The sequence below is a fragment of the Felis catus genome, chromosome A1 (assembly GCF_018350175.1).
Source record: "Felis catus isolate Fca126 chromosome A1, F.catus_Fca126_mat1.0, whole genome shotgun sequence".
Lineage (NCBI taxonomy): Eukaryota > Metazoa > Chordata > Mammalia > Carnivora > Felidae > Felis > Felis catus.
The window spans coordinates 71,657,103-71,681,240 of record NC_058368.1 but is presented as its reverse complement, the minus strand read 5'-3'; the positions used below and the strand labels follow the sequence as shown (position 1 = coordinate 71,681,240).

Below are 24,138 nucleotides of genomic sequence, written 5' to 3'. Positions count from 1 at the left end.
GATTAGTAGGTGAAACTCTCTGTTCATCCCTGTACCCATTTTTCCAGATAACGTGGTATTGGCCTTTTTCTTATTGATTTGTAAGAATTCTTTATACATTGGAAATACATACTAATCGTTTGTCATATATGTTACAGCTGTTTCCCCCATTAAAAAAATTTTTTAATGTTTATTTTAAGAGAGAGAGTAAGTGCACACATGGGAGGGGGAGAGAGAGAGAGAGAGAGAGAGAGAGAGAGAGAGAGAAAGAGAGAAAGAGAGAAAGAGAGAGAGAGAGAGAGAGAGAGAGAGAATCCCAAGCAGGCTCCAAATTGTCAGTGTGGAGCCCGACACGGGGCTCAAACTCACAAACCGATTGAGATCATGACCTGAGCCGAAATCAAGAGTCGGATGCTTAACTGACTGATCCCCCTGGTGCTCCCTGTTTCCCTCACTTTTTGTATTTTGTTTATAATATTTATGCTCTGCAGAAAATTTAAATATTATATAGGAAAAAAGTTATCAATTTCTCCTTTATAGTTCCCTTGCTTTTTGTTTTGCTTAGAAAGACTTGCCCATTTCAAGATTGTTTTTTTAAAAAGTCTTAACACAGGTAAATGAACATGTGATAACTAGGAACATGGAATCCTGTAAAAGAAGAGTAATAAAGGGGGCTCTTTCTACTAGATAATGTAACATTGAATTGATTAAATGTTGGTGTTAAGATTGGCCCTACATTGATAAGTGTTGAAATTGGGATTTGGGTATTTGGGGGATCATTGTACCATTATTCTACCTCTGTAGATATTTGACTTCTGATAATAAGAAATTTTCTTTAAAAAAAAAAAAAAGAATAGTAGGGGAAAATCATCTTTGTCCCCATTTGTTCATATTCAGCAACTAGTAAGTTTCTCTGTGTTGAACACTGGGGTGTGTTGTGTTAATCAGTACACAGGATCTTGGAACTTAGATTTCTCACATAGGAGGCAGATATTAATGTTACGGTCAAGGGCAACAACTCCTGTGTCAGACTACCTGGCTTCAGATCACGGCTCTGCCCTTACTAGTTGGGTGATTTTGACTTTTCTAATTTAAAAAAATGAGGGATAATAATTATGTCTACCTGATAGAGTAGTTGGAAGGATTGGATGAGAAAACCCATGAAAATTCCTTCGCATGGCATTAAGCGTTTAGTAGTTGCTCAGTAAATGTAAGCTCTGAAGGAGGAGAATAACTGTAGTCAGGCAGACACTGAGGTGGAGAGGTGTAGGAGTGAATGAGTGTATGGAGTGGGGGTCCTGACCTGCCCTGGGCTGGTTAAGGACATTTGGGAGCACTTTTCAGAGGAAAAGACCTTTGAGCAGAGATGTGGTATGTGGAATATCTTGTCTTTTTTTTTTTTTTTTTTTTTTTTTTTAAAGAGAGAGAGAGAGAATGCGAATGGGGGAGAGGGACAGAGAGAATCTTAAGCAGATTCTTGCTCAGCATGGAACCTGACAAGGTTCTCAATCCCATGACCCTGGGATCACGACCTGAGATGAAATCAAGTCTGATACTCAACTGACTGAGTCACCCAGGTGCCCCAGGAACATCTTGTCTTTCAAATCGAATGAAAGTGCCCTTCATTGGTGAAGTGAGAGGGTGGTGGGGTCACAGGCCAAGGCCTAGAGACTAGGAGAGGTGTTTCCTAGTGCCACCAGAACAAGGTGTCACCAACTTCGTGGCTTAAAACAACGCAGATACTTGTCTTATGGTTCTTTAGGTCAGAAGTCAACACGGGTCTCACTGGGCTGAAATCAGGGCATCAGTGAGGCTGTGTCCCCTCTTGGAGATGCTGGGAAGTGTCTGTTTTCTAGCCTTTTCCCACTTCCAGAGGCTGCCCACATTCCTTGGTTCACGGGCCCCCTCCCTCCACCTTGAGAGATAGCATTTCGTCCCTTTGTCCCTTCCACCATGGTCACAGTTCTCCCTCTGCTCCCAGCCAGGAAAGCTCCTCCAGTTTTGAGGACTCATGTTCATTAGATTGGGCCCATTTGGATAATCCAGGATAATTTCTGCATTTTAAGGCCCTTAACATTAATCACATCAGTCAAGTCCCTTATGCCATGCAAGGTAACATGTTCACAGGCCCTGGGGACCTTTGGGAGGCCTTTATTGAGTCACCTCACCTTGTGCTGCAGTAGGCGCTTCAGGGTCAGACATTTGGGACAGTCAGTTACTACCAGGCGCTAATAATTTCCAGGGTGTGGTGCCTCTGCTCTTCCATGCTGAGGCGGTGACTTGAGACTCTTGGGGCCTCTCCTTCAGCATTGGGGAGAGAGGCTTCTGGTTGACAGGAGACAGGCCTGCATGCGAGATGTCCCCCATCGTTGGGAGCTCCACTGAACAGCTGTCAGAACCCTGATCCACTCCTGTGCCCCACCCTTCCCACAGGTCACTCCTGCCTGTGCAGGAGGCTTTTCCCGCTGCAGCTCTTTAACCTTTATTTTCTCTGCTATTTTTGCCTGTGTAATTGTCTTTGCCCACTAGCCTTAAACACTGTCAGACTATTTTAAACAGAATTCATGCTAAAATATTTAGTATTTTCTCATATATTAACTCTGTTTAGATGAGAACCACACCTTCCCCTTTTAATTCCCCCATAGTATCTTCCACATAATAGGCCACCAGTAAGAAAGAAATTTCCAGTCGGTTGACAGTGTTTTTGGGACTCTGATATTTTGAGTTATGTCAGAATAAATTGGAGTGACAAAGAATAAATAAGAACTTCTCCTATTCTGATTCTCCTTGTGTTCATATTTACTGCATCTGTTTTTAAACTTTTGAGTATTAATTACCTCCTCCTGCTGTTGTCACCTGCACTTAGGAGTATGCAGCAGAGAAGTTCGTGAAAATCATTAATATTTCTACATCTTAGGTTGGTTTTACTAATTTATGAGTATTAAATGAGATTTGAAAAACAGTCTTTAAGCCATTTCTCATGCCATTATTGAGCCCTTATTTGTGAGAAGAATCACAACTGCCTGTTTTAAATTACTCTTTCTGCCTCAATTTGGTTTTCTATAAAGTTAGATACAGATTATAAAAGCCTAATAAAAACTATAAGGAGAAATCACAGTTGACTTTTGAACAACATGGGTTTGAACTGTGTGAGTCCGCTTATATGCAGCCTTATTAAAAAAATAAATACAGTGTTATAAATGTATTTTTTCTTCCTCAAGATTTTCTAAATAACATTTTCTTTTTTCTAGCTTACTTTATTGTAAGAATACAGTATATAATACATACAGCATACAAAATATGTGCTAATTGACACATGCTATCACTAAGGTTTCTGGACAACATGAAGCTATTAGTAGTTAAGTTTTGGGAGTCAGAAGGTATACTCTAATATTTCAAATACAGGGTGTTGGCACGCCCCCAACCCCGGCATTGTTCAAAGGTCAACTGTAGTGTATCTTATAAGTGAATAAAAAACAGTTAAATGGCATTTTGGGGAGTATTTACAAAGACGAAGTCACTGGTTTTTTGTTTGTTTTTTTCCCTCTCTGTCAGTGTTTTATTATGAATGTTTCCAGCCATACTCAAAAGTAGAATACAGTAAACCTTCATGAAGCAACACAGCATCAGAAATGCATGCACCATCCTGGCTTTGCCACACTTGTTCCATTAGCCCTTCTCCCTTTGTTTTTTGTTTTTTTTTTTTTGAGTTTTTGTTTATTTGCTTACTTCTGAAGAATTCTGAAGCCAATACCAGAAACTGTGCCATTTTATCACTATTTTAGTACGATTTTTTTTTTAAGTTTAGTTTAAAAAACTACAGTCCTTCCTAACAATGAACAAAAAATCCTTAATATCTTCCAATAATGTATTTAGATGAGATTGGGCGTATTCAGGGTGGTATTGCTATAGATTCTAATACTGTATTAAAATATCCCCATTTGCCTAAAAAGGTATGTGCAGTTGATTTATTCAAACCAGGGTCAAAACAAAGCCCACTCATTGTATTTGATTTATACATCTCCTAAGTCTCTTTTAATAAATAATTGATGTATTCCAGGCATTAGCTTAATTCAGAGTTCTCTTATTACTTTTCCCTCTTATTTTTAACTCTGTTTTAGAGTAGTCACATACTCTCATACTTTCATTCACTATTATTAGAATTTATATAAAGTAAAATTGGCCTTTTTTGTTGTATAATTCTGAGTTTTAAAGTTGATTAAATCATGTAACCATCATCACAGTCCTTTTACATTACAGAGCATTTCCATCACCAAAAAAAAAAAAAAAAAAAAAAAAAAAAAAAGCCAGAAAACAAAAACTACTAGAGGACCAAAACGTCCCTCATTCTGACCCATTGTAAGTCAAACCCTCACTCTTCCCCTAATTGCTGCAACCTTTGATCTGGTTTCCATCTTGATAAGTTTTACCTTTTCTAGAATGTCACATAAATGAAATTAAATAGTTTGCAACCTTTGAGACTACCTTCTTTCACTCAGACAGCGTCTTTGAGGTTCTTCCATGTGTGTATTCTTTTTATTGCCGGGTAGTGTACTCCATCTTCCGGACATACCCCAGTTTATGTATATTCACTGTTGAAGGATATTGGACTCTTTACAGTTTGGGGAGATTGTGAGTAAAGCTGCTATAAATATTTGTACATAGGTTTTTATGTGGTCGAAATTTTTCATCTTTTTAGAGCAAATCCCCAGGAGCAAAATGGCTGGGTAATATGGTAAGTGTGTACTTAACTTTTGAAGAAACTGCTAAACTTTTCTAGAGTGGCTGTATCCCGACCATTTTGCATCTCAGCCACCTATGTGCGAGAGTTCCAGTTGCTCCATATTTTTGTCAGCACTTGATACTATCAGTTTTTTTTTTTTATTTGAGCCCACCTAATAGGTGTGTTTTTTTTTTAATTATTTAATTTCAGATTTTTGAGCACAATAGACCATTTTAATAATTAAATTTATTTTATATACCTGTTATAAAAATAATTATTTCTGGTTTTCTGGTGATATTCCATATTTAAATGTGGTAAATATTCTCTATGGAAAATAATTAAAACCAGAATGTTATTTAGGTAGGAGACTTTCTTAAGTCTCACTAGTTGAATCATCATATTTGGCAAAGATTAACAGAATAGTGTCTGAATGCAGGATGCGTTTTGCAGTGATCCCTTCATTATATGCATCTTGTGTGTGTCTCATTCCTATTTTACAAATAGTAACCGATAGTGCCATGACTGCTTTTGCCATCAATTTTATGCTAGATTAGATTGTTCAGTGAATAGTAAGTTACATGAGACAACTGGACGTAAGTAAAGAGTAATTTCTTTGAATGCCTTTTAACTACAGTGAACACTGTTGTAGTTTAAAAATGGACTGCTCCTGGGGTGCCTGGGTGGTGTAGTTGCTTAAGCGTCTGACTCTTGATCTCAGCTCAGGTCATGATCTCACAGTTTGTGAGTCTGAGCCCCACATCGGGCTCTGCGCTGATGGTGCAGAGCCTGCTTGGGATTCCATCTCTCCTTCTCTCTGTCTCTTCCCAACTTGTGCTCTCTCTATCTCTCAAAATAAATAAATAAACTTAAAAATTTTAAAAATAAAAAATAATAAAATAAAAATGGACTGCTCCCATGTATCTGAAGCAGTAGTGAAAACTTGCCTTTAAATACTTTTTTTTTAATTTAACCGTATTAAGCTCAGGGAAGAAAACCATTTGAAATTTGTGAAATAAAGATCATATGCCTCTTTTTGGATGACTTAGGGACCATAGTCACTGGTCTCTATTGCTTGAAAGTGTGCAGTTGCTTCCTAGATTAAAGTACCTAAATGTCACTGCTAATGTTGTTGTCCCTCACTCCTTGAATTAGATGAAACTGTGGGAAGTCTCAGGGTGCACAGGTCATTGCTATGAGATGGCCCTATCAAGTCTCACCCATTAGCTGCCGTAGTTTGAGCTTCAGGTTGGTAGTATCATTTGAACAGTGGAAATTACTGTCATCTAGAATCTCCCTGTTTCCTTTCTGAAAAGTTGCTTAGACTTGTTGACAGACCTTCCTTTGTAATGCAGGGGCATTAGAAAGAAGAACTGAGCCTGATGTGAAGAAAAAAGATGGAGGACAAGTTGCCAGATGGGCTTCAGGGGTTGTTGTGGTATGAAACCTAAGAGGCCAAATATTAGGGAAATGTAGTTCAAAATGTATAGAAATGGGATGAGTTTCTGTAGCTAAGTCATTTTTGGTTTAAAACTAATGCAGTAGTTGGATTGGAATTTGGATTGGAATAAATAAAAAATAATGAAGGATTAGTAAGGTTGTTACCTCCATTGGACCCAAGTCCTTATTTTGTTTAAAAAAATTATTATAGATGTTCTTTAAACTTTATTCCTGTTGACATTAATAAGGTCCTATAAATGTGCATATATATGGGGAAGTGGAGGAAGGGATAATAGACGGGTATTGGGGTCTTAAATTGGGGTTTTAGAATACCAGACTAATACACCTGCTGCCCCCTGGTGGCAGCGTATTAAATAGTGAAGTTCAGAGGTGAGGAATTCTGGAGAGCTGAGTTGGTTGTATAAGAGGATTATAGGGGGAATCAGGAGATGTTTTCTCTTTCCAGCTCTGTTCATAATTACTATCCATATGACCTTAGGTAAATCATTTAGTTTGATTACCTTTTATTTTATAAGTTTCTTCCAGCTTTCACATCTTACAATTCTCTGATGGTAATAGCACATATTATGTACCAAAAGATGTGAAGTTCCACTTTTTCCATTAGCAGCTGAATCCTAACATATCCTATATATTTGTTTAAGAAAGCATACTCTAGAGTAACTCCTGAGGCACGATACAGATTCAGCTCTGGGCAGCAGACTGCATAGGCTATCTGTAGCACAGTCCATAATTAATCAGTGTGACGATCTTGCATTATTATGAAAGCTCACAAGTTACATCATTTAAAAAATAATTTTTATTGTGGTTAAAAAAATAACATAAACTTTACCATCTTAACCATTTTTAAGTATACAGTTCAATAGTGTTAAGTATATTCAGTGTTGTACAACATACCTCCAAAACTGTTACTTCTTGTAAAACTGAAACTGTGTACCCATTAGACAGCAACCCCCTACACTCCCCCTGCCCCTAGCAACCGCCATGCTACTCTCTGTCTCTATGAATTTGACTATTCTAGGTACCTCATGTAAGTGGAATCATACAGTATTTGTCTTTTTGTGACTAGTTTCTTTCATTTAGCATGATGTTCCTAAGGCGAATCCAAATTGTAGCACGTGACAGGATTTCTTTCCTTTAAGGCTGAATATTTGTATGTAGATACATTTTACTTCTCCATTCATCTATTGACAGACTCTTGGATTACTTCCACTTCTTTGCTATTGTGAATAATGCTGCAATGAACCAAGGATATGCTGCATTTTTAGTATACAGTGTTTACTAATGCAGAGAGGGTTTATACAGTTTTTACATGCATAAAAGGTTAAATTTCATTATAAAAACACCATTCAACCATGCTAAATAACTAGGATATAGCTTTTTGTGTGGATGAGTAAGTTAAAAAAGGAATTAACATTTATCGAACATACAAACTGTATGTCAGGCACTTTTGTATCTGTGATCCATTCTATTGTTTAGTGCTTACAGTAATTCTGTGATTTACCCTTCTCTTGGGAGGGGACTAATACTTATTAAAATCACTGTGTACCAGAATTTTTATATACGTTATCTCATATAATCTTCATACATTAACCCTTGAGGTGTGCTTTAGTATCCCTGATGTAACTGAGGTTCAGAGATATGAAACACCTTGAACAAGGTCACATAGCTAAAAGGTAGCAGAGTTTTACCTGAGTACAAAGTGAAACATGTCTGTTTCAGATGTGTTCAACATATACCATACTTTCTCCTGCTTTCAGAAATAACACTATACATCTATGATCTGAAAGATGTTGGAACAATATCAAGATTACACTGCTACAATAATTTATAAATAGAAACACTTCTGTAGTGCCTTTCCACTAAATAACAGTCTTTGGGTTTTCCTTGCAGAGAAACAGCATCGATTCAGATGAATTCATCTGAAATGTATCAAGGCTTACCTCCTGGGGCATTTTGCAAAATAAACCTTCCTAGGACTTCCAAAAGAGTGGTTCTCTTGTGCCAGTCCCCCCATTTCTGAGGTTATCTTCCATGTGTTATTTTCCCCTTTTTCTTTCTCCCTTTCCTTTGATGTGGCAGATAGCTAGGACCGTTTTCACCACTTTCTGCCCCCACCTCTCTTGAACGCTGTGCTGCTTGGGTTTGGAGTTTTGATCTGCTCCTTGCATAGTGTTTTTTCACAGGTAAAGGGTTATAAAATGTCCTCATAGGTGGTGGTTTTCTTGGTGAGTCAGTAAGCTCTTGGAAAGGCCCACTGCAACATGGGGTTTTTCGACTAACAGAGATGTAGTGGTATAGCATCCGAGCAGCCACTTAAGCTTCTCTAAGAGTTCCTGTGCACTTAGGATGACTTACATTGGTAATTTACAAGCCTAGTGATAGGTGAGGCTCAGGAATGCTTCCAAGATTCATTCAAGGCCTTCAATAATTCCTGAAAGCAGGATGTTATCCAGTAAATAAAGAAAATGAGAGTGGCAGAAATTGTGGTCACCACCAAATGTCCAATGTCTCCTTCCTTAGTTCCTGATCTGCAGTTTTATTCTGAGTGACCATGTCCCTCAAGTTATGGTAAAAAACAGGAAGGAGAAATGTGTGAGACTTCTGGCAAGTTTTGCAAAGAAACCTGAGTCCGTGAGGTTGCTCCTGTTCCTCACCCTGCCCTTCATAGTTCCTATTACTTCGCATGAAGATATTATGGCCAGTGTAATGGCAGCCATCTTTTCTCCTAAGAGGACCTTAAGAATGGAAGGCATCTGTTAGCAGTGACACCGAGGAGCCTGGTGTGCTGGCTTACACAAATGGCCACAAATTCTTTCTATTCTCTTGTGTGTGCACCTGTGCAGGGCACCTTTGCAGCCCCTCCCATAAAGGGAAGAAGTCACCATCTCCACCCCTAAACCTAGCACGGGGAGTCCCAGGCTGAGTGGGGTGAGTAGACTGCCCTTTTAGAGGGTTATCTCAATGTGGGCTGTCAGAGCCTGAGCGGCAAGAGGAGAGTTTATGTGCAGGGAAGATGGTTGTGACTGAAATTGGAAATTAGTTACATATGGAAGGATTGATCATGTAATTAACTGTACCAAAGATCATATGAGCCAGCTATGCCACTGTTGAAGGGAGTTGTCAGTACAGAAATGTCAAGAACTAGGATGAACCGTGTGGTGGTATGGATTGGGTCAGGTGTGTGAGTGTGAACTCATGGTTTTCAATACGTATGGATATAAATATGTGTGTGTGTGTGTGTGTGTATAGATAGATATAGATATATAGATATATGTGTACATAGTCTACTGAGGGAGCCTCTTGGGCAGATAACACTGCAAGAACAATAAGCACACCTCACACCTAGATCTTGGCTTCTAAATACCAACTAACAGGTGGAAACTAGGGCTCCTTGCAGAAATGGCTGGTTCCAGGCCTGGGGCAGAGAAAGTCCAAGATGAATGTGGAACATCTTGTGCCAGAAAGCAAGGAAATGCATTCTTAGGACTCAGCGACAGAAACAGTTCTGCCCACAAGGGAGGATTACACAGGGGAGATGATGTTTGAAGTGACCTGTGAACCTTGAAGGATGAGTAGGATTTTGCCAGGCAGCATGTTGAGGAAGGAAGAAGTTCCTTAGGGGCAATGGCAGCCTTATGAGCAAAGAGGGGGTCAGATTATACCTGCCGCAGAGCAGTGTAAGGTATGGCCTACATATGGCTGAAGAGAAAGATGCAGCTGGACACTGATTGTCCTGCGTGAGCCACGTGCAGAAACTTAGGCTTGACCCTTTAGAATTTGTCTAGAGCTGCATAACAAATTATCCTTAACATCAGTGGCTGCAGACAACATGCATTATCCCCCATTTTCTGCAGGTGAGAATCTGGGAGCTGCTTGGCTCGTGGCTCTAGCTCAGGGTCTTCAGCAGGCTGCAGACAGGGTGTGGGCTGGGGCTGTGGTCATCTCCCAGCTGACTGGAGGAGCATCTGAGCTCACTCATGTGACAGCCAGCAGGCCTTGGGGCCTTTCTGGCTGTCGGCAGAGACCTCAGCTCCTCTCCAGACGGGTGTCTCCTTAGGGAGTCTCACAGCGTGGCAGCTGGCTTCCGTGACAGCGAGGGGTCTGAGGAAAAGAGTGTACCAGAGAGCCCTCCAGACGGAAGGCACAGTCTATTTAAAACCTAATCTCAGAAGTAACATCCCATCACATCCTCTGTATTGTGTTCATTTGAATCAAGTCACTAAAGCTAGCCTTTGCACAAGGGGCACGAATCACACAGGGACACTGTCAGTAGGGGAGAGGATCATTAGGGTCATCTGAGGGGGCCCCTCAGAGCCCAGGCTGGGAAACGGGGAGGGGCACGGTCTTGCATGCAGTTGCAGGTTGCGGGGGGCGGGGGGGTGAGGGCAAGCCTGGGGCAGTGAGACCATTTAGGAGGTGGCCATCCATGTGGGCAAGGAGAGGCCTTGTCATCAGTAGCTGGGAGCAGTTGGAGTGAGAGGAAAGAGGGCTTAGGTCACCAGGCGGTGCCGATGCCTCCAGATTATGTGTGTGCACCCAGCCGCAGCAGGCATCATCTTCAGAAACTTGTGATGAGATGCCTGCTGTTTGAAAAAACACCAATGCTTTCTTATTACTTGCTGTTAAGCAGATTGGTTCATGGACTTCAGTGGGTGGAAACCAGCTTCTGCAGAGAGGGCTTTGCAGGATCCCTTTGCTGCCAGGAAACAAGTGGGAGCTGCTGGGCCATTACCTCATTTTAAAGCACATGCTCAGGCTGTGGGAGCTCGGCTGTAATCCCTTCAGTTTTATCTCACACATGTTCTCCACCCACACTGTTATTTGGTAGTGAAATGACACATGAAGGTTGCTTGGGTTTGAGGGTAGGCTGAACTGTACCAGGCTCTACAGTTCTAGCGGATCCCTCTTGGAGGTCAACGCTGTGATCTTTACTGAGGACATCTGAAGGATGGCTTCTCCTTCCTGACATCTCCCCTTTGTTTGAAGTTTGACCTGAACACCAACCAGTTACTTTAAAGAGTGATGTTTCCACAGAGATTTTGGATTTTGTATTTCAGGTGTGTCGTCAGCAAGCCAACGTAAACAAGATTACCTGCACATTGGGGAAGTAGATGTGCATAAGTAGTGGGCACAGGGTCATAGGATTGGGGAGGGGGAGGTAGACAGGCCATCACTTGTGAAACCCTGTATGTGGAGAAAAAGTATTTCAGGTTTACTTCACTCTAGTCTTTTCCTAGCATCATTATGTTCAAAGTTAAAAACAAGCATAGAGACCATCCATTAACCCTGAGTGATTCCTGGGAATGCGGCCATCTGGGAGAGCAGTAAAGTCATGCTTCTGGAAGGTGTGAACTGGGACCCTGCTTCTGTCCCCCATGAAGGGCTGGCTGCCACCACCCTGGGGCACACCCAGCACAGAGCCTGTATAGCCCTGTACTGTGTTATGCTGCTGACACCAGGTGTTGAAAGTTAAAAATGGAATTTATTCCACATGTTTAAAATGGTTATTCCTGTTGCTTAATACTTGCACTTAAGGCTGACCTTGAATCATAAGTGAGTGAAAACATGATGCTCTTAGAAAATTTGTATTCAGTAATAGTGTTTAGGAAACAGTTTCATAGTTACATAAAAATGATGGGGCAATTTAAAGGGCTAATGTGTATTAAACTTGGAAAAGACCACCTTTTAGTTATCTTGAGATCTTTTTATATCATCTTTACTTTTATGTATTTTGTTTTCCTTTTTGTGTAACTTGGACACTTGAAGCATTTTATTTTTTAAAAGATACAGGTTTCTATACATGTGAAATCTTTAATATTTGGAAAATTTGTTTTTCTGGTTAATTGAACTTTCCATATAGCTGAAGGTTAAGCAAAAATCTTTTCTAGAAAATCTTGTGAATCAGTGTTTTTATAGTGTACAAAAAATAATGAAGCCTCTTTAACCCAAAAGTTAGTAATTCTACAGTAGCATCAGCATAAAACTGAAGGACCTTACAGTAGGCAAGATATGGAAACAACCTAAGTGTCTGTCAACAGATGATAAAGTGTGTATAATATTCCATTACAAATGGAATTATATAGGGGCGCCTGGGTGGCTCAGTCGGTTGAGCGGCTGACTTCAGCTCAGGTCATGATCTCGCAGTCCGTGAGTTCGAGCCCCACGTCGGGCTCTGTGCTGACAGCTCAGAGCCTGGAGCCTGTTTCAGATTCTGTGTCTCCCTCTCTCTCTGACCCTCCTCCGTTCATGCTCTGTCTCTCTCTGTCTCAAAAATAAACGTTAAAGGGGCGCCTGGGTGGCGCAGTCGGTTAAGCGTCCGACTTCAGCCAGGTCACGATCTCGCGGTCCGTGAGTTCAAGCCCCGCGTCAGGCTCTGGGCTGATGGCTCAGAGCCTGGAGCCTGTTTCCGATTCTGTGTCTCCCTCTCTCTCTGCCCCTCCCCCGTTCATGCTCTGTCTCTCTCTGTCCCAAAAATAAATAAACGTTGAAAAAAAAAATTAAAAAAAAAATAAACGTTAAAAAAAACAAACAAATGGAATTATATATATATATATATAACATAATGGAATTTTATGTATGTACTATCATTCATATTATGTATACTATATTCATATCATATGTATATTATTCAACCATAAAAAAAAAAGAAGGAAATCCTGATATTTGCAACAACATGGATGAACCTAGGGATGTTATGCTAAGTGAAATAAGCCAAGCACAGAATGATCAATACTGTATAGTATCACTTATATGTGGACTCTGAAAGTGTTGAACTCATAGAAGCAGAGAGTAGAATGCTGGTTGCCAAGGTCTGGGGGGAGAGGGGAATGGAAGGTGGTGGTCAGAGGACACAGAATTCCAGCCGTGATATCAATACACTCTAGGGAGCTAACGTGCAGCATGGTGACTATCATTTTACTGTATCGTATTCTTAAAATTTGCTAAGAGACTAGATCATATTTTCACCACACACACACACGCGCGCGCACACACACACACACACACACGATAACTCTGAGGTGGCAGATGTGGTAATTAGCTTGATGGTGGTAGTCATTTCACAATGAGTACATGTATCAAATCATCACATTGTACACCTTAAATACACACAATTTTAATTCGCCAATTATACTTCAGTAAAGCTGGGGGCAAAAACCCTGAAAGACCTTTCCCTTAAATGGGGAAGACTCACTGGGAAATAAATGGTTTCCCTAAAGATTAATCACTAGAGAGCTTTCAGAAATGTTGTATTTTATTATAAATACAGGTTCCTGTTCCCGACTTCAGACATGCTACATTAAACTCTCCAGGGAAGGGGCCCAGGAACAGATACGTTGAAACTTCCCATGTTTTGGGAGCTCAGCCGAGTCCACTTTGCAGACCCCAGACTCCTCTTGTCCATCCTCTGAAAGCAGGCCCAGTCCTGGGCTGCTGGCAGCCCCACCTTCCTACCTGGGGACCCAGGTCCCACCCATCTCCCCCGCAGGGAATGCCTCCCCTCCCACTCTCCTCCTGTCACTCTCAGGATGACCTTTGCCCTCCTCTCAGGGTCAGTTCACGGTCCAAATCACAAGCAGAATTCCTCTGTCCCTTTCTGTTCTTCATTACCCTCTGTACCAGCACTTTCACTTGGTCACTCAACACATTGTATTCCAATAGTGTATTTTTTGTGTCTCTCTTTAAAGATTTTTTTTTAATTTAAGAGTTTTTTATTGAGGTGAAATTCACATAATATAAAATTTAAAGTGAAGAATTCAGGGACATTTCAGCACTATCATAACAATGTACGACCATCTCCATGTAGTTCCCAGAACATTTTCATCAACCTGAAAAGAAAACTCCTTGTATGCTCGGCAGTCACTTCTCACTGCCCTCAGCCCCTGGCAACCATCAATCTGCTTTCCTGGTCTGTGGATTTGCCCATCCTGGTGTTCCATATCATGGAATCAAACAACGTGTGACCTCATGTCTGGCTTCCATCACTCAGGATGTTTTCCGGCTTCATCCACGTTGTATCGTAGATCGCATTATCATTTGAGTTGTTTGACAGGAGTTTGCTAGGGTGGCTGTAACAACATTTCACAGACTGGGGGCTTAAACAACAGAGAGCATGGAGGCTACAAGTCCAGATCAGGCTTGGTGTCTCCTGAGGGGTGTCTCCTGGGCTGGCAGATGGCCACCTTCTCCTAGTGCACTCACATGGCCTTTCCTCTATGCTCAAGTGTCCCTGGTGTCTGTGTGTCCAGTTTTCCCCTTTTTATAGGGACACCAGTCACACTGGATTAAGGCTCTGAAGACCTCATTTTAACTCAATGACCTGGTTAAAGCACCATCTCCAAATATGGTCACATTCTGAGGTGCTGGGGGTTTAGGGTTTTAACATATGAATTTGGCTGCGGGTTGGGGCAGGTACAGATTCAGCCCATAACAGTCAGTAGATCTTGTTCACTACTTCGTTTTCACACCACTGTCCACTGTAGAGTTCTCTGAGCACATGCCCCACCTTTCTTCTGGACTTTGAGCTTGAGGGCATAGCTCACATCTGTGTCCTCACAGCCGGCCGGTGTCAGCCAGCCCTGGGTGGATGCCCAGTGCCTCTGTCCAGACCCAGCGCAGCAAGTGGCCACTTCTGGGGCCCGTATCCTCTTTGCGTTCTCTGTCCGCAGTAAGTACACAACACTGGTGTGTCTAGTGAACTAATGATCCTCGCAACTCCTGTTGTCAGAGGAGGCAGCTTTAAACTAAATATCTGCTTGGAAACTGTTGTCATTTCTTTCTGTCTGATCAAAACAGACAAAAGAAATTGGCTAATTGAGAATTCCCAGGACCAGGCAAAAATACTCATTAATTTTCTCCACACATTATGGGGAACAAGTTAAAATGTGTCACCTGTCCTTCAGAAATTTAGTAAGAGCGAAAATAACTGAAATGTAGGGCAGAATGTGACTGGGGCACTAAGATACAAGCAGAGAAGGCTTTGGGACAGATGCAGGGTCTGGGCTGAGATTTTAGGGCTGGGTTGGATTTGAGCAGGAAGGTGTAAGTGTGGTCCAGGTAGCAGTAAAAGGTTAGGATTCGGGGGACGCTAAGCTGGGGAGGGTTTTGGGGAGCAGCAGCAGGGCAGCAAGCTAGAGTTACAGGGTAGGGGTGCAAACAGCTAGATGGGACACATGGTGTCTGGACCCCGAACCCTGTCAGGACACAGCCTGCAGCCCTTGAGCTTGGCCTCAGGAAGCTCGGTATGGCTCAGGGGTGAAGGCAGGGGCTAGGGCTCCTGAAAGGAGAGTAATGATCTGCATTGTAGCTGTTTGAAGGTGGGTAAGGGCAGAGGCTGTGGACAGGAGGGTGGCATGCGGCTGCTTTGAGGGGACAGACTTGGAATTGATGCCGGTCAAGGAGAGAGTTGGGAGAAGATCCACCTTGGAGAGGAAAACAGGGAGTCCAGTTTGAGTTAGACTGGATACTGGGGCTGGCACACAGGCAGTGTGCCTGTCCCAGTGGACTCAGTGGGGGCTGAGGGAAGTGAGCTCATCACGTGGAGGCCAGAGGGGAAGGTGGATCTCACATCCACACTGCCTGAGTCTGCGTGGGCTGCTGTGACAAAGCACCGCAGACTTAGACAGCAGAAGTCTCTTCCTCATGGTTCTGGAGGACGAAAGTCCAAGATCCAGGCCTGGTGGGGTTGGCTTCTCCTGAGGCCTCTGTCCTTGGCTTATGACTCATTTGTAATATGCAGGCAAGTTTGCTCTCATTTGCGGGGCAGTAAGATGGTTATTTAAAGAGAATTTCCTGTTTATTTGACAAAGATCCAGATAATAATGTGAAGTAAATCCTGTTTACACCTTGATTTGTTTGCTGAAAATGTGTAGTAGTAAAAATGAAGTAACTGGAAAAAAACAAAACACTTCTCCCTGTGTCCTCACTTGGTCTCTCCTCTGTGGCTGTACGTACGTGTTGATGTCCAAATCTCTTCTTACAAGGACACCAGTCAGACTGGATTAGGGCCCCCCCTAACGACCTCATTTTAATTTAATCACCTCTTTAAAGGGTCTGTCTCCAAATACAGTCACATTCTGAGGTCCTGGAGACTAGGACTTCGACATATGAATTGGGCGGGGGGGGGGGGGGGCACAGTTCAGGCTGTAATAGCACATATGATTTATCAAGATCATAATTCAAGATAAATAACCCTTGCAATTCAAGACAAATAACCATTTACTTCTGCTTTATTTTTCAGTGTGTCATGGGGCCAGGGCAGGGAATAGGAGCACTTTTTTCTAGGTAGTTAAGAGCCTGAACTCCAGAGTCAGACCAGCTGGATCCAGATCCCAGCCCTGCTACTTACTAGCTATTTGACTTTGGTCAAGTCAACACTTTTTACTCACACCCTCTGTCTCCACTTCTTCAGGGGTAAAATGGAAATAAAGGTGCCTACTTCATAGGTTTCTGTGATGATTAAATCAGTTCAGATATGTAAAGTGCTTAAAAGTATACCTGAATCTTTGTAAGTTCTGTGTTAAGTGCCGGCCGTGATTATTATTCACACCAGATTTGGAGAGGATGGTGATTATGCAAGGAAGTGTTGCTTTTCTTGCAAAACTAAAGTGTATGTGTGAGAATAAAAATCAAGATGTCACCTCCCCTGAACTTAGTTGAATAGAACACCTAGAGTATTTGCTGATAAGTGTGTGCAACTGGAGGACCACACGGGTGGTGGGCAGGGCTTGTCATTTTATGGAAAAGTTATTTTACAGTGCTTCTGTGTGCATCCAGTAACTCGAACATTATGGAAGAGCCAGTGAGGTGGGCAAGATGGGCGTTTCCCTCCTGTGAGGCTAAGTGAGGTCCCCCAGGGGCTCCCCCCAATCCAGTCCTTTTGAGTCCCAGTATGTCACACAGCCCGGAAGAGGACCCCAGGCAGTAAGCCTGTTTCCAGTATTTTCTCAGAGCAGGGAGACTATGGAGAGTGATCTCTTGGGCAGAACTAATATTTTTCTATTTGTTTATTTCATTCAAAATAACACTGCTATGGTTTGAATGTTTGTGTGCCCCCCAAATTCATCTGTTGAAATCTAAACCTCCAATGTGATGCTATTTGGATGTAGGGCTTTTTGGAGGTGATTCGGTTGTGAAGGTGGAGCCCCCTGATGGAATTAGTGTACTTACAAAGAGACCCCAGAGAACTCCCTTGGCCCTCCTGTCGTGTGAGACCTCAGTGAGAAGATGCCATCCTTGAGCCAGAACGCGGGCCCTCACCAGACACTGAATCTGCCAAGGGCCTTGATCTCGGACTTTTTAGCCTCCAGAACTGTGAGAAGCAAGTGTGTGTTGTTTATTAATCACTCAGTCCGTGGTAGTTTTGTTACAGCAACCCAGACTGACTCCAATTGGTTGGGTACACACACACCTGAGGCTCTGTGCTGGGTGCTTTACCTGGGTTATCTTGGGGGATGCCCACCATACCTCTGTGAAGTGCTGCTGTGTGATTGGACAGAGAAGGAAACTGAGGGCCACAGGTTTGGTCATTTGCCAGTGTCACTGCCCAGGCTTGTCTGGTCCCGAAGCCAGTCTTCTGCCCTCTCAGCACTTCTGCCCTCTCAGGCCCGGAGTCAAGTGTGAAAAGCACCTCTGGGCAGCAGCATAGCTAAGTTCTAAGGGAATATTTATTGCACAGATTTGCTTTTGTTTTGAAGGTAGCAAAAGGGAACCCACTTGGAGAATGCTTGGCCTTTAAAAATCACATTTTGAAATAGGTCTCGTGTCTCAGGAGAGCCCTCATTGCTAACACAACCTCTAAAATGGGTCAGAAATGGAAGTAATGGAGCAAAAGGTGGGTCTTACCTCTCACTAACACTCAGGAATAAGCAACTCTCCTGGGCAGTTGGTAACTAATATGGAAATTTTGCTCATATGAGAAAATGAGAACCAAAAGGAAATATAAAACAGAGTTCAGGGAAGTTGAGATAATTAATGGTGAGCTCAAGGAGGTTTAGATCATTAATGGTGAGTTAATAAGAAATGTAACTTGAAATACTGAAACAGAGTTTAAAATGTTCCTCCAGGAATTTTAATGTTTATGAGACAGGTGAGTGCAGCCAAGAGCTTACCTATGGGTGCAGAGTCAAAAGTTAGGGAGAAAAGAGGTGTTTCTTGGGACTGGGTAGATGAGACAGTGTGTGAGTGGTGGGTGCTCTGGGGGCATGTGCATGTGATGAAATGATCCTCCACAATCACCAGCCCTGGAGGAGGTGGGGGTGGGGGTACAGCATGTGCTGTCGGAGACATTCTGGACAGCAAAGATTTCTCCCACACGTACGTCAGTCTTTTTGGGTCACGTGCCCTAATGCTTTAGAGAAGAGCTGCACTGTATTTTTTAGGACACTGTGTCCCAGAACACACACATACACACAGAACTCATACAAGAGTCTGGGAGAACAAAGATAGATTATGTGAAGAAATGGAACTATCTATAACGAAAAACCCAGGCAAGTCACAGGCATCTAATGAGGGCAGGTGATGGTGGCAGAGATATGGGTCCTTAACTGAGAGGATCACTAGGTGAAAATAGTAGAAACAGGCATTGTGCCTGAGGCCAAACCTGGTGCTCCACATCCTTATTAAATCTTCTTACGGGCCTGGCTGAGGAAGGGTTTTCACTCACCCAGGAAATGGGTAATCCTGGTGTCCTGATGGGGCTAGAACTTGAACCCAGGGCAATTCCATCTTGTTTCCAGATGGAGACTTGAGTTAAGCTCCCCTGGGTAAAAGCTAAGAAACGAGAATGTAAAGAGACTTCTCAGTGATCTTCATTGAAATTGAGGCAGAGGAATGGATAAATCAGTTTGGCAAAGATAAGGCCTAAAATCTATGGAATCCTAACATACTGCAAAAAAGCAAGTACAGGGGTGCCTGGCTGGCTCAATCAGTGGAGCATGTGACTCTTCATCTCAGGGTTCTGAGTTGTAGAGATTACTTAAAAATAAAAAAATCTTTAAAAAAAAAAAGCAAGTACAATCAGAGTGGATAAAGGGGGCTTTGTACAAATACTGATGTTTGGCAGGCCTTTAAAAAATAAGTTGGCTTTATTGATTTATATGAGATGAAATTCACCTATTTAATATTTGAAGTTCAGTAATTTTTTTTCAGTTCAGTGAATTTTTACAAATGTATATACTCATGTGCTCCCCACTATAAGCAGATACAGATATTTTCATGAACCCAGAAGGTTGCCTCATGCCCCTGTGCAGTCCATTTCCTCTATTCTCCCAGCCGGAGCAGCCACTGCTGTTTTCTGCCCCTCTGATTTGTGTTTTCCAAAATGTCAGTGGACACTCATCATATGGCACATAGCCTTTTGCATCTGGCTTCTTTCACTTGGCATATACATTTGAGATTTATCTGTATTATTACATCTATACTCCTCAAATTGTCTATGCATTCTCGGGTTGATGGACATTTGGGTTATTTCCAGCTATTGCCTACTATGAATAGAACTGCTGTAGACATTCATATATAGGTCTTCATGCAGGATATGAAATTACTCATCTTGAGTATATTCCCAAGAGTGAGATTGCTAGGTTGTATGATAAACATATCTTGAATTGTTTAAGATTGTTTTCCAAAGTTGCTGCACTCTTTTCCAAAAGCAACGTATAGTTTCAGTTGCCCTACATCTTTGTCAACACTTGGTATCAGTAGTCTTTTCAATTTTACCCATTCTATGATGGTATCTTACTATAGTTTTTATTTGCATTTCTCTAATGATTAATGATATTAAGCATCTTTTCATGTGCTTATGAGATTCATATATCAGAGTGTTTAAATCTTTTGCCCAGTTTTAATTGGGTTGTTTTTCTTCTTCCTGATTTTTAAGAGTTCTCTGTATATTCTGGATATAAGTAATTTATCAAATATATCCAGGCATACCTTGTTTTATTGCACTTTGCAGATAATTAGGTGTTTTTTTGTGTGTGGTTTTTTGTTTGTTTTTACAAATTGAAGGTTTGTGGCAGCCCTGTTCCAAGCAAGTCTACAGTTGCTATTTTTCCAATAGCAGTTGCTCACTTCATGTCTCTGTGTCACATTTTGGTAATTATTGCAATATTTTAATCTTTTCTATTAATATTAAACAGCTGAATCTTGAACAATGGAGGGGGCTAGGGACACCAGCCCCCCTGCAAATAGCCCAAAGTATGCATGTAACTTGGACTCCCCAAAAACTTAACTACTAATAGCTTACTGTTGACCAGACGACTTATTGATAACAAACAGGTGATTAACACATATTTTGTATATTATATGTATTACATACTGTATTCTTGCGACAAAGTAAGCTAAAGAAAAGAAAATGTTATTAATAAAATCATAAAGAAGAGAAAAAGCATTTACAGTACTGTATTTCTCCAAAAGAATTCAATTATAAATGGACCCACAGAGTTCAAACCTGTGTTCAAGGGAGAACTGTATTTGTTATCTGTGATCAGTGGTTACAACTTGCTGAAAGCTCAGGCAGTTAGCATTTTTTTTAGTAATAAAGTATTTTTTAAATTAACATATGTACAGTTTTTTAGACATAATGCTGTTGCACACTTAATATAAAGCATAGTGTAAACATAACTTTTATATGCACTGGAAAACCAGAAAATTCATTTGACTTGCTTTATTGCAATGTTTGCTATATTGCAGTCATCTGGAACCGTACCGCAGTATCTCCAAGGTCTATCTGTGTGTGTTTTGGAGATGTTTTTCCCAGTCTGAGTTTGCCCTTCCATTTAATCATCAGAGCCTTTTGAGAGCAGGTTTTGATTCTGATGAAGTCCATCTTATCCATGTTCTCTGTTTATTATTTGTACTTTTTGTGTCCTATCAAAAGCTTTTATTCTAGAATTGTAACTCTTACAGTTTGTACACATTTTGAGTTAAGTATATGGAATGAGATGAGTTATTCTTTTTTTTTTTTAATATGGATATCCTGTTTTCCAGTACCTTTTGTTTTAAAGACTGTCCGTTCTTGAATTACCTTGGTACCTTTATCTACTTCTAGACTCTCTATTCTGTTCAACTGATTTTTTTAACCAGTTATTTTTATTGAGATGGAATTCACATACCTTATGGTATTCACCATATCAAATTTGATTTAATCAAATTTGATTCACCATATCAAAGTGCATATAATTCAGTGGTTTTTAGTATATTAACAAGGTTGTACAACCATCACTACTGTCTAATTCTATAACATTCCCATTACTACAGAAAGAAATTCCATTGATATTTTTTCCAGCTTTGTTGAGATATAATTGGCATATAAGTTTAAGCATACAGTGTGTTGATCTGATACATTTATTTGTTTTAATGTTTATTATTGAGATAGAGAGCATGCATGCATACATGCGAGTGGGGGGAGGGGTAAAGAGAGGGGGAGACAGATCTGAAGCAGGCTCTGAGCTGACAGTAGAGAGCCCCATGTGGGGCTTGAACTTACGAACCATGAGATCATGACCTGAGCCGAAGCTGAACAACTGACTGAGCCACCCTGGTGCCCCAATCTGATACATTTATATATTGCAATATGATTACCACCATAGTACCAGCTTACATCTCTATCATGTCACATGTTGTTAATTTTTTTTTTAAGTTTTACTTATTTTTACATGTTTATTTATTTTGAGAGAAAGCGCACACAAGGGGGGGGGGGGAGAAGCAGAGAGAGGAGAGAGAGAGAGAGAGAGAGAGAGAGAGACAGAGAATCCCAAGCAGGCTCCACACTGTCAGCACAGAGCCCTATGTGGGGCTCGATCTCACAAACTGAAAGATCATGACCTGAGCCGAATTCAAGAGTCAGACACTTAACCGACTAAGCCACCCAGGCTAATTTTTATTTAAGTAATCTCTAACCCATGAGGGGCTCAAACCCATGACCCCGAGATCAAGAGTTGCAAGCTCTACTGACTGAGCAAGCCAAGCATCCCTATTATTTCTTTTTTGTGGTGACATTTAAGATCTCTCTTGTCAAATATATAATATAGTACTGTTAACTGTATTCACAGTGCTGTGCATTAGATCCCAAGAATGTATTCATCTTCTAACTGGAAGTTTGTACCCTTTGATCAACATCTCCCCATTTCACCCAGCCCCAGCACCTGGTAATTGCCATTCTACTCTCTGTTTCTACAAGTTTGGCTTTCTGTCTTTCTCTGACTTTCATTTAATATGCCCTCAAGGTTGATCCATGTTGTTGCATACAGCAGGGTTTCCTTCTTTTTCATGGATGAGTAGTATTCCATATGTTACATGCACATACAATCTTTTTTATCCATTCATCTGTTGACAGACATTTAGGTTGTTTCTGTATCTTGGCTGTTGCAGTTAGTGCAGTGACACGGGAGTGCAGATATCTCTTTGTATATATACCTGTGAGTGGGATTACTGGATCATATAGTAGTTCTGTTTTTAATTTTTCTGTGACCTCATGTGATCTACCATACTGTTTTCCATAGTGGCTGTACCAATTTACATTCCCACCAACAGTGCAGAAGGGTTGCCTTTTTTCTAGCCCTTGCCAACCTTTGTTACCTCATCTTTTTGATGATAGTCATTCTGACAGGTATGAGGTGATACCTCATTATAGTTTTTTTCTAATGTTTATTTATTTAGAGAGAGCACATGAGCTGGGAAGGGGCAGAGAGAGAGAGAGAGAGAGAAAATCCCAAGCAGGCTCCATACTGTCAATGTAGAGCACAAGAGTCAGATGCTTAACCAACTGAGCCACCCAGGTGCCCCTCTCACTGTGGTTTTTATTTGCATTTTCCTGATGTTGAGCACCTTTTTATGTACCTATTGGCCCTTTGTATGTCTTTGGGAAAATGTCTATTCAGTTCCTCTGCCCCTTTTTTAATCAGATTGTTTTGTTGTTGTTACTGAGTTGTAGGCATTTTTTTTTTTAAGTATATTTTGGATATTAACCCTTTATCAGATACATGGTTTGCAAGTATTGTGTCCCATTCCATAGGTTGCCTTTTCATTGCTAATTGTTTCTTTTGCTGTAGAGAAGCTTTTTAGTTTGATGTAGTCTCACAGATTTTTGTTTTTGTTGCTTTTGCTTTTGGTGTCATATCTGAAAAATTGTTGATAAGACCAATGTCCAGGAGCTTTTCCCCTGTATTTTCTTGTGAGAATTTAAGTTTCTGGTCTTAATTTAAATCTCTAATCCATTTCAAGTGAATTTTTGAAGTGGTGTAAGGTAAGTATTCAATTGTATTTTTCTGCATGTGGCTGTTCAGTTTTCCTGACTCTATTTATTGAAGAGACTGTCCTTTTCCCATTTTGTATTCTTGGTTCCATGTATAATATTAGTTGACTGTATATGCTGGGGTTTATTTCTGGACTGTCAATTCTGTTCCACTGTCAATGTGTCTATGTTTATGCCACTACCATACTGTTTTAATTACTGTAGCTTTGTAGTACAGTTTTAAATTCATGAAGTGTGATGTCTCCAGTTTTGTTTTACTTTCTCAGCACTGCTTTGTCTATTTAGGGTCTTTTGTGGTCCTGTACAAGTTTTAGGATTGTCTTTTATAATTTCTGTGAAAAATGCCATTGAGATTTTGATAGAGATTGCATTGAACCTATATATAGCTTTGGGTAATATGGACATTTTAACAATAGTAATTCTTCCAATCCATGAATATGGGCTATCTTCCCATTTGTTCATGTCTTCAATTATTTTTAATCAAAGTCTTACAGTTTTCAGTGCACTGATCCCTCACCTCCTTGGTTGAATTTATTCCTAGGAATTTTATTCTTTTTGGTGCTTTTGTGACTGGGATTGTTTCCTTAGTTCTTTTTCAGATATTTTGTCATTATTGTATAGAATACAATTGATTTCTTTGTGTTGATTTTGTATTCTTCAGCTTAACTAACTTTGTTAATTAGCTCTAACAGTTTTTTGGAAGACTCTCTAGAATTTTCTATATACAAGA

General features: G+C 40.9%; 1 protein-coding gene across 10 annotated transcripts in view; it reads left to right on the top strand.

The window, feature by feature from the left end:
• Positions 1-24,138, top strand: part of GGACT (gamma-glutamylamine cyclotransferase) — a 47,384-nt gene that overhangs the window by 3,349 nt on the left and 19,897 nt on the right. The window contains exon 3 of one of the 10 annotated variants that reach the window (XR_006596515.1): positions 6,055-12,259. The exons of 8 other annotated variants lie outside the window; for them this stretch is intronic. The gene's annotated coding sequence lies outside the window, so the exon portion shown is untranslated. Of the gene's footprint in view, positions 1-6,054; positions 12,260-13,175; positions 14,826-24,138 lie in introns of those variants that run through there. One more of the 10 variants, XM_019829142.3, reaches the window with a different exon arrangement.